Raw genomic sequence first — 14,684 nt, 5'->3', positions numbered from 1 at the left:
AAAGGTGGGCCCACCCGTTTATATAGCTCGGAAGCACACTTGAATTGATCTAAAAGGACGTTAGCCACCAAAAAAAAATGAAGGGACGACTAGTTCTCTTTTAGCACCATTGTAGAATCGCCGATCTCTTCACAGCCAACCTCTACCTCGATTTCAGGCTTTGCATCGACCTCGCTGGCTACTTTGTCGAAGAACAGGCTCAAACGACATTGCATCGAAGTCTACCTGAGTGGAGCGACCTAACGAGGCAATCACAGAACCCCCTCTTGAGGACGACATGATGAGCTTCGCTCTTGAGGTATTTAGTCGGATTGCTGGGTCCCTTGATGGTTGCATCCCTAGTAAGGTAGTTGTCCTTGGGGTACCTGCTCCACCTCTCGAGCGGATGAATTCGCTCTCATGCCCCAAAAATCAAGACGACAAGGTCTTGCGTAAGGCTACAAACACTTCGACTCTTTCGAACTGAGGAGCAAATTGGACCGATGCTTACGAGTTACGACTACGAGCCTATCGAATCAGTCATTTCAGGCCAAAAGGAATAATCTACTCCCTCGCCGAGTTACTCTCAGCTCGGGAGTGGGGGGTAATTGATGAGGGCAGATTTGGCCTCCAATGACATCATGCCACATGGCATTTTGGAGTAGTTGGATGATACATAGACACCACCTAAGCAATGATTAGGAGTCTCAGATCGCGGTTTGTTTTCGCCTTGACCTGGCGACCTCGACCACAACTTAGGCCGGCTAGAAGCACCTCGTCCAGGACTGACCTATAGCATCTCGTCACCGGCCAAAGTGACCTTGACGCGAAGAGCGACCTCCCTCAAGGGTTTGCCAACTTGATTGATGTCCAAGTGGCGACTTGCGAGACGTGCTCACCGACCAATTTTGCATACATGACTCATCACTACCGGGTCTCTCGGAAGTTGGCCCCATACCAAATGTTCCGAAGGAGATCGAGCAAGGTGCGAAGACTGGTCTACGTGTACGGCTACCTTCATGGACTTCGAACCGGTTGGCCACGACCTCCCGGAGAACTCGGATGCGATGCGTGAAGCCCACGCCAAGCAACGCCTATAGAAAGGCCTAACCTCCAACCTGACAAGAAAAGAAGTAAGACGCGTGATTATTTGCTCACTAGCTCTCATACTTACAAGTTGTCAGTTCACATACAGCCAGTTACTGACTTAAGCATCGAAGTGACCACGCCGGGTTAGCCACCCCAGGTTCTCTAATCCTTCTTATCTTACAGTTCGACCCGCTAGCTAGGCAACCGACGTTCGAACCGCCATCCAGCTAAAAGCGACCAGATCGTGCACCATCAGACCTTAACACCCATATTGAGACCACCTGTTTTCCTACTCCTACCACTTCTTAGTACACAGTCAAAGCTTTTTCTTATTATCAGGAGTTCTTATTATGACTTGGGCAAGTTTTTTGGTGAACTTTTATCATGCCTCTGAACTTGTAGTAAAATTCATTTCTGTGGTGAATGTAAAATCACCTCCTCTCTCCTTGTTTCCCAGTTGTATCCTGCGTGCATCTCAAATGAAAATGATAGTGGAATTGCACATTAATCTTGTTCATTTTGATTGTTGAAAGGGACAGACTCTTCCAGTATTTACCACCTCATGTCGCTTATTTGTTTGTGAGTTCTGTCCTAACAATATTTTGATGACGGTCAGATGTTTCTTGGGGAACAGTTATGTATGTGTACTGCCATTAGCACTCATTGCAATCACTCAACCCCAAGCAGCCTTAATTCAGAATGTTGCCAGTCTTACATAATCGGAGCTCCTCCTTCCGTTCTTAAATGTCAACGGTGGAGCAAGCATGTCTAAATCTATGATGCCGGTATCTGGAAGAGCTTTGAATTTTGATGAATACAAACAAACTGATCGGTTACCACTTTTCTGATACTGCCCGGTTCTGGTGAGAACACAAGTGTGCAAACCTGGCTACGTGATTAATCCATTGTGAGCGAACATGGCAGTGTTCTGTACTCATGGTCCAGGTTCACACACTTTTATTCGCAGCAGATCCCATGCCATGCACTTGATTATGGATCAAATTGTCTTATAAAAAATACTATATAATTTAGGCATAGATCAATGTTAGGACCTAAGTTAACAAGATCAGAAACGGGTTTGAGTATGAAGTATGAACCAGCAATTTTATGCAATAAATAAGATGCCACTTGGTTAATCTTCTTAAGAAGATCTTTCGACAGCCTAGATAGCCAAAAGATGTAATAAGTTTTTAGGATTTTGTCTTTTAAAGGTTTAGATTATTTGATAAGTATTTTAACCTACATGATCTATAAACCTGTTAAATAAAAGATTTTATGTGTTTTATGAGATTTTTAGTTTTAACTTTCTACTTTTATTGTCAAACAGAGAGACCAAAATTTCGTCTTTCCAAACTTTAAAAAGCTCGAAAGATCACGTGACAAGACTTGTCAAACGCCTCCTAAATCCTAAATAAATACTATAGGTTAGGTTCTATTATTTTGTCATGAAAAAATTTTGATTGATCGATTGAGTCTACTACGGATAAGGATCATTTTGTGAAGTGTAACGGAAGAGACCAGTAGAGAGTGACAAAATAGAGAGCAGCTTGCGTAACTGTTGCATCTAGCACTTCACGGCTTATTAATTGCCCATGTCGTAAGTCGTAACGTCTCCTTGGCTCCCTAATGGCTTATGAGTGTGCATAGTCTTCAGAGAGTAGCTAAACTTTTTAGTTCTATGTAATTATGTATAAATTTGTTTGTATTCTGTTATTTGTAAAAGTCCGTGGCCTTTATTCAATGGGGATACCGACACACTGTGAGAAAGCTATTTGTTGCTGGATCATAAATGCAGATAGAAAGCAAGACAGACGCAGCTCTTCAGTTACGAGTGTTGGCTGTTATTGCTACAACAATTTGATTTCCTTTGGATGATCAGAAGGATGTCCAGATGCAGCGATCATCGTCTCATCAGTTTGTGCTTTATGGGATGTGGCTTCAATCTTTCTGGTGGATGGATCCTTAGCAGTTGTATTAGTATGCCCACTTAACCCGGTTAGTGCTCTGCTACTCGCATTTAAAAAAATAAAAAAACAAAGAAGATTTGGGCTATCGGCAACCACAATCGTGAGTTGTTGGATCGTGTCCCACCCAGCCTCCGAGGGACGGGCCAGGCTTGGCCACCACGGAAGTTGCTTTGAATGTGCAAACCGACAGAAAACCAAAAACACTATGCCACCACGTCCTTGTGCTTCCTGGGGTCTCTACTGCTTTTTAGTTTCTAGTTTCTACCACCGGTGAAAATTGAATAACCCTACTAATCGGCGGGGTTGTCAATGGGTCGGGTTGGACCCGATGGATAAATGGACCCGAACCGATTGTGTTGGTCCTGGTCCAAGAACCGGAACTTATCGGTCAGTTCCGGTTTTTGATACATTGCCCCGGTTCTTATTGGTTTGGGATTGGTTCCACTCAATCCCAAACCAATGCAGACCCGACCCAATATATCTATATATACGTGTGGGATTATATATTAAATAAATTAATATTATATATATATTTTTCAGTAGTTTATTATAATCGGGTCTTTTGGGTGAAAATTGGGGGGAAAAGTAGGGGTGAGCAAAAAAACATTTCGACTGAAACCGAACTGGTTGGTTCAGTGTTTTAAAAAAACCGAAGATATCAATTCAGTTTCGGTTAACCAATATAGAAAATTAATGGTTAACTGAACCGATCGGCATATATATTTTTATATATTTTATATATTTATGTATATTATATATACTGATGGCGCGCGATCTGGTGCTCCCTGTTGGGGGATAGCTCGGACGTTGGGCTAGTGAGGTCGCCTAATCAAGCTGCGAGAAGACAGGTCAGAGTGTCTAGGGTGCTTTACCTGGTGTGAGCACTTCGATGCTTAAGTTAGTGAATTGGAGGTTTTAGAGAGTTGAAAGCAAGATTGATAGTATTTGAGAGTTAGATCGCACGTACGTTCTTTCAGGTAGGATATGAGACCTTTATAAAGGCATTGTTTGGCGTGGGTTTCATGCACCGTATTCGAGATCTCTAGGAAGACGTGCTTGACCGGTCCGAAGTCCTCGGAGGTAGTAACGCACGTAGACCAAGCTTTATGCCTTATTCAGTTTTCGAAAGACCCGGTAGTGATGGGATGCATGTAGAGGAGGTCGGCGAGCACATCTTGCAGGTCACCACTTGGACCTCAGTTAGGTCGGCAAGTCCTCGAGGGAGGTCACTTCTCACACTAAGGTCACTTTGACCAATACTGACTAGGTACCACAAGTTGGCAAGTCCTCAAGGTGGTTGTTCCTCACGTCGAGGTCAATTGGAACGGTAACGATGAGGTACCACAAGTCATCCTTGGACGAGGTGCTACCAACTACCTTGTCGAGGTGCCTGTGTTTTGTACGAAGTGCTCAGACTGGTTCCAAGGTTTGCCTCCTTGACTTAGTGGGATCCGCAATTTTTCATGTGGCATTAAGGTGTCATATAGCATTCCTATCGTGCCACATGTTGCTTGATCAGCGGAGGGCCAAATTTGCCCTCATTAATTGCCCCCCACACTTGAGCCGAGGTCATTTTGGCGAAGGGTGTAGCTTGTTTGAAGATGAGGCTTGAGGTGACTTGCGCTCTATTTCGCTGGTTGTATGAAATCCACTCTAAAGTCTTCCTTTCCTTCGTTTATTTTTTCTTTTTTTTTATCAGGTCGGCGATGAGATACCTTTGCCATTTGCAATCGATGTAGTGTAGTAGCGGCAAAGTCAAAAATGCTGCGAAGCTAGATAGGTGAAGGTTGACCTACATAGGTCGACCTACTTGTTGCCGACACATTTTGAGGTCGGCTTAGGGGGGCTCAATGTTGAAAGCGATTTGGCTTCCCCTTAGAATTTGATTGGGTCAGGTTGTCAAAGCGGTTACTCATAATTTTGGCTATCAAAATGATGTCAAGCTGTCGAACTGTTGATTTATCCTAAGGTCGACGTAGGGGGCCTTAGCTAAAAGAGGTTTGGCTTCCCCTCAGTAGATTTTCGCCGATGAGCACGTATTGCAAGTCGGCTCGTCCAGGTTGCCAAAGCAGTTATAATTTTGGCCATCAAAATGATGTCGAGCTAGATAGATGGGGGCCGACCTACATAGGGCGGACTACCTGTTGCCGACACATTTCGAGGTTGGCTTAGGGGCCTTCATGCTGAAAGTGGTTTTGGCTTACCCTTAGAGTTCAGTTTAACCAGGTCGCCAAAGCAGATGATCATTATGTAGTAGCTTTAAACATGGTTGCATCTATGCCATCACATAGAATTGACTCTCTTGGGTCTGCATTCAATTGTTGGTCGTCTACTCCGAGAGCCATGGAAGGTTCACCTTGACGTGGTTGCTCAACTGTCTACGGGGTCGCCTACCCTCATGGGAACCATGTAAGGTTCGACCTATGAGGCCAGTTCCACATTCATCTCGCTGCCCACTCTCACAGGAACCATGGAGGGCTCGATCAATAGTGAGCTCTCCAGTTGGGCTGGGAGACAATCTGGGCCAGATTGCTGAATCTCACCCGGGCTGGTTGTTTAGTTTCTGCCCCCTTGTGATGGTGCCATTGATACGTGCATCACTATCAATGTTTGAATGGTGAGTTCGTGCCATGGCTACACTGCGTCAGTCCTCGGACACGCTAGTCATCTACTACGATACTACAAGGAGCTCAACCTACGGGGACAACTCTACTAACTGCAAGTCGCCAATTCGCATAGGAACCTTGAAAGGCTTGACCCGTAAGGGCGGTTGCAATCCATTGGCAATCGACACCCACAGGAATCGCGAAAGGCTCAACTTGTAGGGGCGACATCGTGAACAGAGATGACGAGGCTTGTTCGGGCTGATTACTTATGTTGAGAGCCGGCAGGTCCAGGTCACCAAAGCGAGTCTCAGTCAAATCGTTGAAATTTTAACAGGCTAGTTCGCTCTTAGCATCTCGGCCTACAGACACCTTGTCACCTCGACAGTGTTGACTTGCGAGGGTGACTCCACAGTTTATTGGCCATCAACTCCCATAGGAACCATGGAGGGCTCGACTTGCGGGGTAGTCACGCAATCTGTTGGCCATCAACTCCCACGATAACCAAGGAGGGCTTGACCTGTAGGTAGACCTATTCATGGGCCGGGCAGGGCCGGGCTTTCACTCTGTATTAACAGATTTTTCTAAGGCCCGAGCCCGACCCGACCATCAGGCCTACAACTTGGGCCCGAGCCCAAAATTTAGCCCATGTTGTTCCTACTGTTGAAGCGACTGAATAGAGAGAGAGAGAAAAATTATAAAAAATGTATATATTAAATTATAAATAAATATATATATATATATATATTTCAATAAATATTATATTATTTATATATTTTATATAATATATAAAATACACATTATGTATTTTATAAAATATATAATGCTGAATCGGGCCGGGTCGAGCTTTTTTGACAAATCCCGAGCCCAGCCCGAAACACAGTTGGGCTTACTCTGTTAGGCTCGAGGTCAGGCCCGTGGGCCTAATTTCATGACCAAGCACAATCGGGGTGCGGGCCGGGCCATTGGGCTACCCGACCCATGAACAGGTCTACCTGTAGGGTGGCCTCACAATCTGTTGGTCGTCAACTCTCACAGAGAGCATGTAGGGCTCGACATGCGGGAGCGGCCTCACAGTCAAGGTTGGGAGATTTTGTCCGAGCAAGGGTACTGGAACTTATCTGGGCCGATTGTTTTGATTTTTCCCTTGGGAAGTTCTTTCGATCTAGGTGTTGTTGTTGTTGCTTGAGGATGCCATTACTTAAGACTCGAAGAACGAATGAGAACTTAGCTTTTGTATAGTGGTTCCCACAAACGACGCCAATTGATGATGCGTGATCTGGTGCTCCTTGCCGGAGGACAACTCAGACGTCGAGTTAGTTAGGTCGCCTAGTCGAGCTACAAGAAGACAGGTCAGAGTGTCCAGGGTGCTTTACCCGGTGTGGGCACTCTAATGCTTAAGTTAGCGAATTGGAGGTTTTAGAGAGAGTTGAAAGCAAGATTGCTAGTATTTGAGAGCTAGATCGCACGTACGTTTTCTCTTAGGGAGGAGATTGAGACCTTTATATAGGCATTGTTTGGCGTGGGCTTCTTGCACCGTGTCCGAGATCTCCAAGAAGATGTGCATGACTGGTCCGAAGTCCTTGGAGGTAGCCACACACATAGACCAAGCTTTGTGCCTTATTTGGTTTCCTCCAAAATATTTGGTGCAGGAGTCGACTTTCAAGAGACTTGGGAGTGATGGGATGCATGCAGAGGTCGGTGAATACGTCTCATAGGTCACCACCTGGACCTTAGTTAGGTCGGCAAGTCATGTCGACAAGTCTTCAAGGAGGTTGCTCCTCACGCCGAAGTCGATTGGATCGATAACAACGATGTACCACAGGTCAAACCTAGACGAGGTGCTACTAGCTATTCTATTGAGGTGTCTGAGTTGTATATGAGGTGCTTGGACTAGTTACGAGGTCTACCTCCTTGACTTAGTGGGATCCGTAACTGTTCGTGTGGCATTGAAGTGTCATGCAACGGTCCTATCGTGCCACGTGTTGTTAGGTCAGCGGAGGGTCAAATCTGGCCTCATCAAATATATTTATAATATATGATATATTATTTATTATTTAAAATATAATATTATATATATTTATAATTTTGTATTATATATTTATATACTTTTATAATATATATTATAAAAAATAAAACAAAAAAATCAACGGACCAAACCGTTCAACTAATTAACCCATTGGCACCGGTTCGATTTCGATTACCGATTTTCAAAAACCAATAGTGCCGGTTCGGTTAACCGTGAGCGTTAGCACCCCTGGGGTCTAGGGAGTAGGGAAAAGGCCATAAAAGTCGAGAGATTTATGTGTGAATCGACCTGGAGTGGAGTTGTGTTGGGCCATATTCAGAAATCGACCTGGAGCGGAGTTGTATTGGTTGGGTATAGTGCGAACTGATGGTGGGTCAGTTGGTAGGTTCTCTGATTCGTCGGAGTAGAGACGTAGGATCAAATAATCCCGTTGCCACCAGGAGTTGGGGGTTAAGGACTTAAGGGAAAGGGGATGGGCTACCCCCTATTGTGTAGCCCAATGAAGCGAAAAAAAAAAAAGAAATGACAGTCAAGGGAGACTTAAAAAATTCCTTTTTGACACTCACGTTTGGATTTGGGCACCAAACCAGCATTATTTTCCGGCCCGAAAGATCTTGGGGTCTTACTAGAGTAGTTAATTAAGGTAAAGCAACCAATACCGACACTCTTATTATGCATTCAGCGCCTCCTCCTCCTCACGTGGTATGATGGTATCTAATGATTCTTCCTCTCCAAGTCTCCATTTCTTTCTTTCATCCTACACTGCCTTTGATCCCTCCTCTCTAACTTAAATCTAAACAGCAGCCGTCCGATTAGATCTATCCACACTCCCAATTCCCAACCAACATCTATCATCACATCATCATCAATCGTCAGCTCTGCACTTTCTCCTTCACCCACTCTGCCATTTCCAGATCTGTACTTCCTCTTTCTGTCTCTCTATTCTCTCTGCTCTGCGGCAAAGAGGTGAGAGAGAGAGAGATTAGAGAAGCCATATTGTTTCCACTTTTGCCGTTGTGAAGCCGGTGCCAGAGGCCATGGTTGAAGCACAAACATGGACGACGAGGCGGATGAGCAACCCGAGACTAGAGTCCGAGCAGGTGCTCGACATTCCGGCGACCCCAACCGGCGACGTACGGAACCAGAACAGCGGCATTGGGAGTTCGTTGTCTCCTAACCTATTGACGGCCCTGATCATCGCATCATGGTACTTCTCCAACATCGGAGTCCTCCTCCTCAATAAGTACCTGCTAAGTTACTACGGTTATCGTTACCCCATCTTCCTTACCATGATCCACATGCTATCCTGCGCCGCCTACAGCTTCATCGCCATCCACTGGTTGGAGCTCGTCCCCTTCCAGCACATCGTCTCTCGTCGTCAGTTCCTCAAGATCGCTGCTCTCAGTGCAATCTTCTGCTTCTCCGTCGTCTGCGGAAACACTTCTCTTCGTTACCTTCCCGTCTCCTTCAACCAAGCTATCGGCGCCACCACCCCTTTCTTTACTGCCGTTTTTGCTTTCATCATTACCTGTAAGAAGGAATCGGCGGAAGTCTACCTTGCTCTGTTGCCCGTCGTTTTCGGTATCGTTTTGGCTAGCAATAGCGAACCATTGTTCCATCTGTTCGGCTTCTTGATCTGTGTGGGATCAACCGCCGGCCGAGCTTTGAAATCGGTGGTTCAGGGGATACTTTTGACATCGGAGGCGGAGAAGCTTCATTCCATGAATTTGCTTCTGTACATGGCTCCTATGGCTGCTTTGATTTTGCTCCCGTTTACCCTTTACATCGAGGGCAATGTAACGGTGGTTACTCTAGAGAAGGCTAGACATGATTCTTTTATTATATTCCTTCTTTTGGGGAATGCCACTGTCGCCTATTTGGTGAATTTGACAAATTTCTTGGTCACGAAGCATACCAGTGCATTGACGCTTCAGGTGCTAGGGAATGCGAAAGCTGCCGTCGCGGCCGTTGTTTCAGTGTTGATCTTTAGAAATCCGGTGACGGTAATGGGGATGACGGGATTTGCCGTCACAATTATGGGGGTTGTGCTTTACAGCGAAGCAAAGAAGAGATCCAAAGCTACAGCTCATTAAATTTATCCATTACTAGCCAGGTATGCCGGAGGCGCTTTTCCCCATCTTGTGCTTTATGGCTTTTTCCCTTTGTCCTTCAAATTCATCAATTACAGACCACAGCTAAAAAGACAGAGAAAGATCGAACCGAATCTAATCGAATCGACTGTATAGGGTGAACAGTGGAGTAAAGAAAAGCGATCTCTTCCATTTCCTTATTTTTCCTTTATTCTCTGATCCTGATGGGGGTGGTGAGAATTGAACAAAGAAATTCTCTTTTCCACTCGCTTCTATATGTAATTCTTACATGTTGGTTCTTGCGGCAAGAACACAGATGATTGATTGGGATTCTTTTGGGTGTTCTGTAGCCTTGTGGCAGGGAGAAGTAAATGCTAAGCAATATCTTCTCCCAGTTCATCAAACTTGAGAGCACCCTTCCCTCCTGTTGTTTGAACTCTGTTATTTTTATGTTTTCCCAATATTTTGTTCCATCTTAATTATATAATATTAAGAAGATGTATTGTTTTTGGTATTCTTTGAAAGTCAAGTCTTTCTGTTGGTACCAACTACCAAAGTGCTTAGTTGCTTCATTGGAGGGATTAACTTTTTGGTTGATTAGTAGTCATTGTAGTAGTTCTCACCAAAATCAGTTATTGGTTGCAAGTTGCAATTCAACCTTATTTTAGTAGGAAGCTCTTCAGCACAGGCCGGAAACTTCCTGCCTATACATCCGTGGTAAATTGGTAATTGGGCGATTTACATTAAAACAGAGAATTGAACTTCTCTAAGTAGCTAGTGAACTAGTCTTGTTGTGTGGATGATATTGGTGTCATCAAGTGCTGTAAAGCCTGCAATCAGAGTAGCTTAGACATGGTTTGGTTTCTGAGCTGTTGATTGTAGGTTTTTGTTTCTGAAAGATCTCTCTAGCTAGATCAACTTCCGCTTGAACTGCTCCTCCATTAATTGATAAGGAAACTATTGTTTCTCCCAGATTGGTGATGGTTTTGTTTCTCTACTTACGCGCTTGTTGTCTAATCTGAAAGACTCTTTTAATTGTTGGTTTGAAATTAAAGATCCATAATTCCAGATGGAGTGTGGGTTTTAGCGTTTGTGAAATTATTCTGGAAAATTGGGTGTTTGTTACTGAAAGGTATTCATGCTTAGATCTCATTGGGAATATAGTTAGTTCCTGAAAAAATAGCCCTTTCTTTAGGTTCTTTTTGTTTAATGCATTTTAATTTAATTGTTATCTCTGATTCTCTGTGAAACAATTCTTTTCATTGTTATAAATTCTTAATAAAAAATTACTTGCGGAACCATTTGCGTCAATTGATGCTTGGTGGTCTATGCTCTTATGATATTCAATCGACTAATGGATGTATTGCAAATCTGGTGCCCTTCAGATCTGTTTTTTTTTTCTCCTTCCTAACACCAAACTTCAGCCGAGCTCCTCCTGATCTACTGGTTTAACACTGGAAAATGACTCTACTATTAGAAGTGGAACAGCTTACAGCTCTGACTTCTGTCGGTTGGCACCATTCTGGAGTGCAATATTTGGATGGATTAAGCCTGAAGTTAAGATACATGAAATTGAGTCACTTTTGTTGGAAAAGCATTTCCTAATTCAGGCGCTTGAGCTCGTGCTTATGAAAATCCTGTTCTCTTGTCATTCTAACGTGCTCTTTTGAAACTAAGAATGAATGCCTACAATAGAATCATTAGCAAGGACAAGCACAGAGGATTTTGTCCTTGAATTGAATATAAATTACAGAGAAAGAAAAGGCTATCAGCAGCAGGTTAGAGACGCTCCTTTAGCCCGTAGGGAAAGGAAATGTCAATTGGGGCAGAATTCAAGCAAGCATTGAAGCATAGGAAGAAAGCCAGGCATTTATATTTTGGATCCATTCAAAAGGAACTGTGGATAGTGCGCAACTCGATCAAGTATGTGGCTAGCTAGCAACATATTTGCTGAAAATAAAGGTGTATGTGTGCATGTGTTTTCGATGAGATTGGATTGGGTTGATTGGTTCTCCTTGCTTGCACTGTAATTTCTTTTCTTTATTACTTTTACATGGTGCAAAATGCAAATGCATGGGAGTGCAGATTTTGGTTAACTTTTGCGTTAGGTTTTACCTTACGTCAATCTAGGAGAGTATAAAAGGATACAAAATTACAAATGCATGGGAGTGCCAGTGGTATACTATATATTATTTTACAAATTACTACGTGTATAAGGCCATTAATATCGTATAATTTATTTAAGTTTAATCATTAATTAGTAATTACCAAAATATATAATTAATTTAAAAAATACACTAGATCTATAAGAACGTAAAAGATCCATAACTCCAAGACCTAAGATGTAACTCATGAGTTATTATTTTAGTACTAAAAATTTATTTTACATTCTATTATTTTATTCGTTTATATTACCAACATAAAAGTTAACATGATGTTAAATTATTAATATGCTAGCTAATGATTATATATATTAGGCAATGGCTATATATCTTCTTGCAGATTACTAATGTTAATTTAATTAATTTTATAGACAATATTTTTTTTATTTAAATGATAAATATGCTATTGTTTATTGTAAATTATATCATTAGTAAAAAAATAACCTGTTTTTTACTACTTTTATTAAAATTACTAAAAATCTTAAAAGCATTTATTGGCATAAATCTATACAATTGTAAAGCGGATACTTGCCTTGCCTTGGTTTCTATGGGGATTATAAGAGTTAAATTTGATTATATAATGTCAACTTATATTTTATCCTAACACACACGTGCATAACATGTGCCCTTCCACTAGTATAGATTAATATAGAAATAGTTATTTGAATTATAAATATGACACTTGATTTAAATAAATATTATTTTACGTTAATAATTTTTATGTCAATGGAGATTGCTTATTGGTTAGTGGTAAATGCCCTTAGTTTAGATCCTAGGTTCAAATCTTTCCAATAGCATTGCTTTCTTAATTTTTGTCCATCCCCAAATAAGGGACATGAACGGTGGATTAATAAATGGAAACTAATTTGAAATTGAATTCATTTACCAAAATTGTTGGTGCATATTAATGTATGGTTTGTTTTGGCCAATACAAATTGACATGAAAGGAATGGTATCGATATCCACGGATACAAACTGGCATGGAGGAATGGCATCAATATTGGCCATTCCACCCATGCCCTAGCTTGGAAACTGATATCATACACCCTATATTAAGAGTATTGTATTGATGTTTTAAACCTTACTATAAATGAAAATGAGACAAAAAACACAAACTTCATATCATGAAAAAATGCAAATCATAGTCGAATAAGCATGCTCTCTCACAGGCCATGATGCCCTGAACTCATTCGGTTTCATAATTGAGACTTTGAATTTTGCAGTGATAAGGACTCTTGTCCCGCATGGAGAACTGATATACTGACCCTTCTATATGATAATGGACTATTTGGACTAGATACATCATACATCTCATCTCTGGTGCCTTTTTTTGCTCTCCTAAAAATTGTTTGCAGGTTCTATGCAAGGTTCAAAATATAGATATGCTTGTAGAGGCATATTGGGCAGTATTGATAGGTTTTTTAGTTTTTTTTTTTAATTCGGTTCAGAGGGGTCAGTTTAAGGTCCGTCCATCCCTTGAATCGGTCAAAACCCTGATACACACACCCTCTGTAGGGGTGTATCAGGAAGTTCCCAATATACTTTGGACCTTGGTTCTATGTGTTCACAATGCAAATTTGAAATGGATACAAAATTTGCACCTAATTCAGATCTGCATTACTAACTCATACAAAAATTTGCACTTTTTTTTGTCTTTTGCACTCATTGGCAGTTTAAATTATGCATTGCAAAATTAGTGCAAATTTTGCACCACCTTCCTAAATTCTCCACCACATAAAGTGGAGGTTACATCATTGTTTGTTTCACTTACTCTTGTTTTCTTTCTGTTTCATATGAAGTGCGGATCATTGAAAGCCCAGGAGTCTTGATTAGCAAGTTTCCAATCAGTTGGTTGGTAAGGTCTCCTGTTGGTCTTGGCAGAAACTTGGGATCAATTCCCACATGCACCTTGGGGGGGTTATGGGTTAGGGGACGGGCTACCCCCTATTGTTTAGCCCTTCAAAAGGAGTCTGGATCGTCTGCCAACAAAATAAGTTCCAACACCCTACCAACAATATCTGACACCGCACATCTCACACATGGTGGGTCCCAATTTTATGATGGGCCTTAGTTTTATAGCGAGATGTTGGTAGGGTGTTGGAGCTTGTTTTGTTGGCAGGTGATCATAATTCCTTCAAAAGATATTGAAAATAAATGATCTGACAACTTGTCCTTGTTATGCGTTCAGGATACAATTAAACTCTCACATGCTCAAGAGCTATGGGCCCAAAGCCCTATTTATACTTGCTGATGATATCTGCTTGAACGTTGGGCCTTGAAACTGACCCCAAAGACTCTTGGTTTAGTCCAATCCCTCCTTGTTGAGACAATGTTTTTAAGGGTTGTAATTTCTCCTAAGGCTCAATTTGGAAAGAATACGAATATGTACAGTGCAAATACATAGAAAATAGTAAAAAATTTAAAGTTTTGTATTCTACATATTTATATTTGTACTCCTTCCAAACTGAGCATAAGAACTTGCCACAAGCCCTTAACTGTATCCAAGTCAAACTATCCTTTCATGACTTGGTACTAATCAAAGGCCAACTCTGTTCTCCATGTGATATACATATATAATATAAATATAAAAACAGTAATAGTGAAAATCAATTTTAAACGGTAGTGGCTCTACATTGGTCAGATGACTTACACACTTCAAGTCTTCATCATGAATGACAAGGACTTGCAGCTAAAATTTGAGTGTAAATTCTGACATATTTTTGTTTCGAATTCTAGCTTATTTTGTTTGGTTGCATACAATAAAG

The 14,684-nt window shown here is 41.9% G+C and overlaps 1 pseudogene across 1 annotated transcript; it reads left to right on the top strand.

The window, feature by feature from the left end:
* Nucleotides 1–8,163: 8,163 nt before the first annotated feature.
* LOC104610891 (putative sugar phosphate/phosphate translocator At1g12500 pseudogene) lies at nucleotides 8,164–10,271 on the top strand (annotated as a pseudogene). Its single transcript, XR_016085876.1, has one exon. The product of XR_016085876.1 is annotated as a putative sugar phosphate/phosphate translocator At1g12500 pseudogene (transcript).
* The last annotated feature ends 4,413 nt before the right edge of the window (nucleotides 10,272–14,684 follow it).

This window comes from Nelumbo nucifera, chromosome 4 (assembly GCF_055504915.1).
Source record: "Nelumbo nucifera cultivar China Antique chromosome 4, China Antique-T2T, whole genome shotgun sequence".
NCBI lineage: Eukaryota > Viridiplantae > Streptophyta > Magnoliopsida > Proteales > Nelumbonaceae > Nelumbo > Nelumbo nucifera.
Note: the sequence above shows the minus strand (reverse complement) of the source record. Positions and strands in the feature narration are given on the sequence as shown.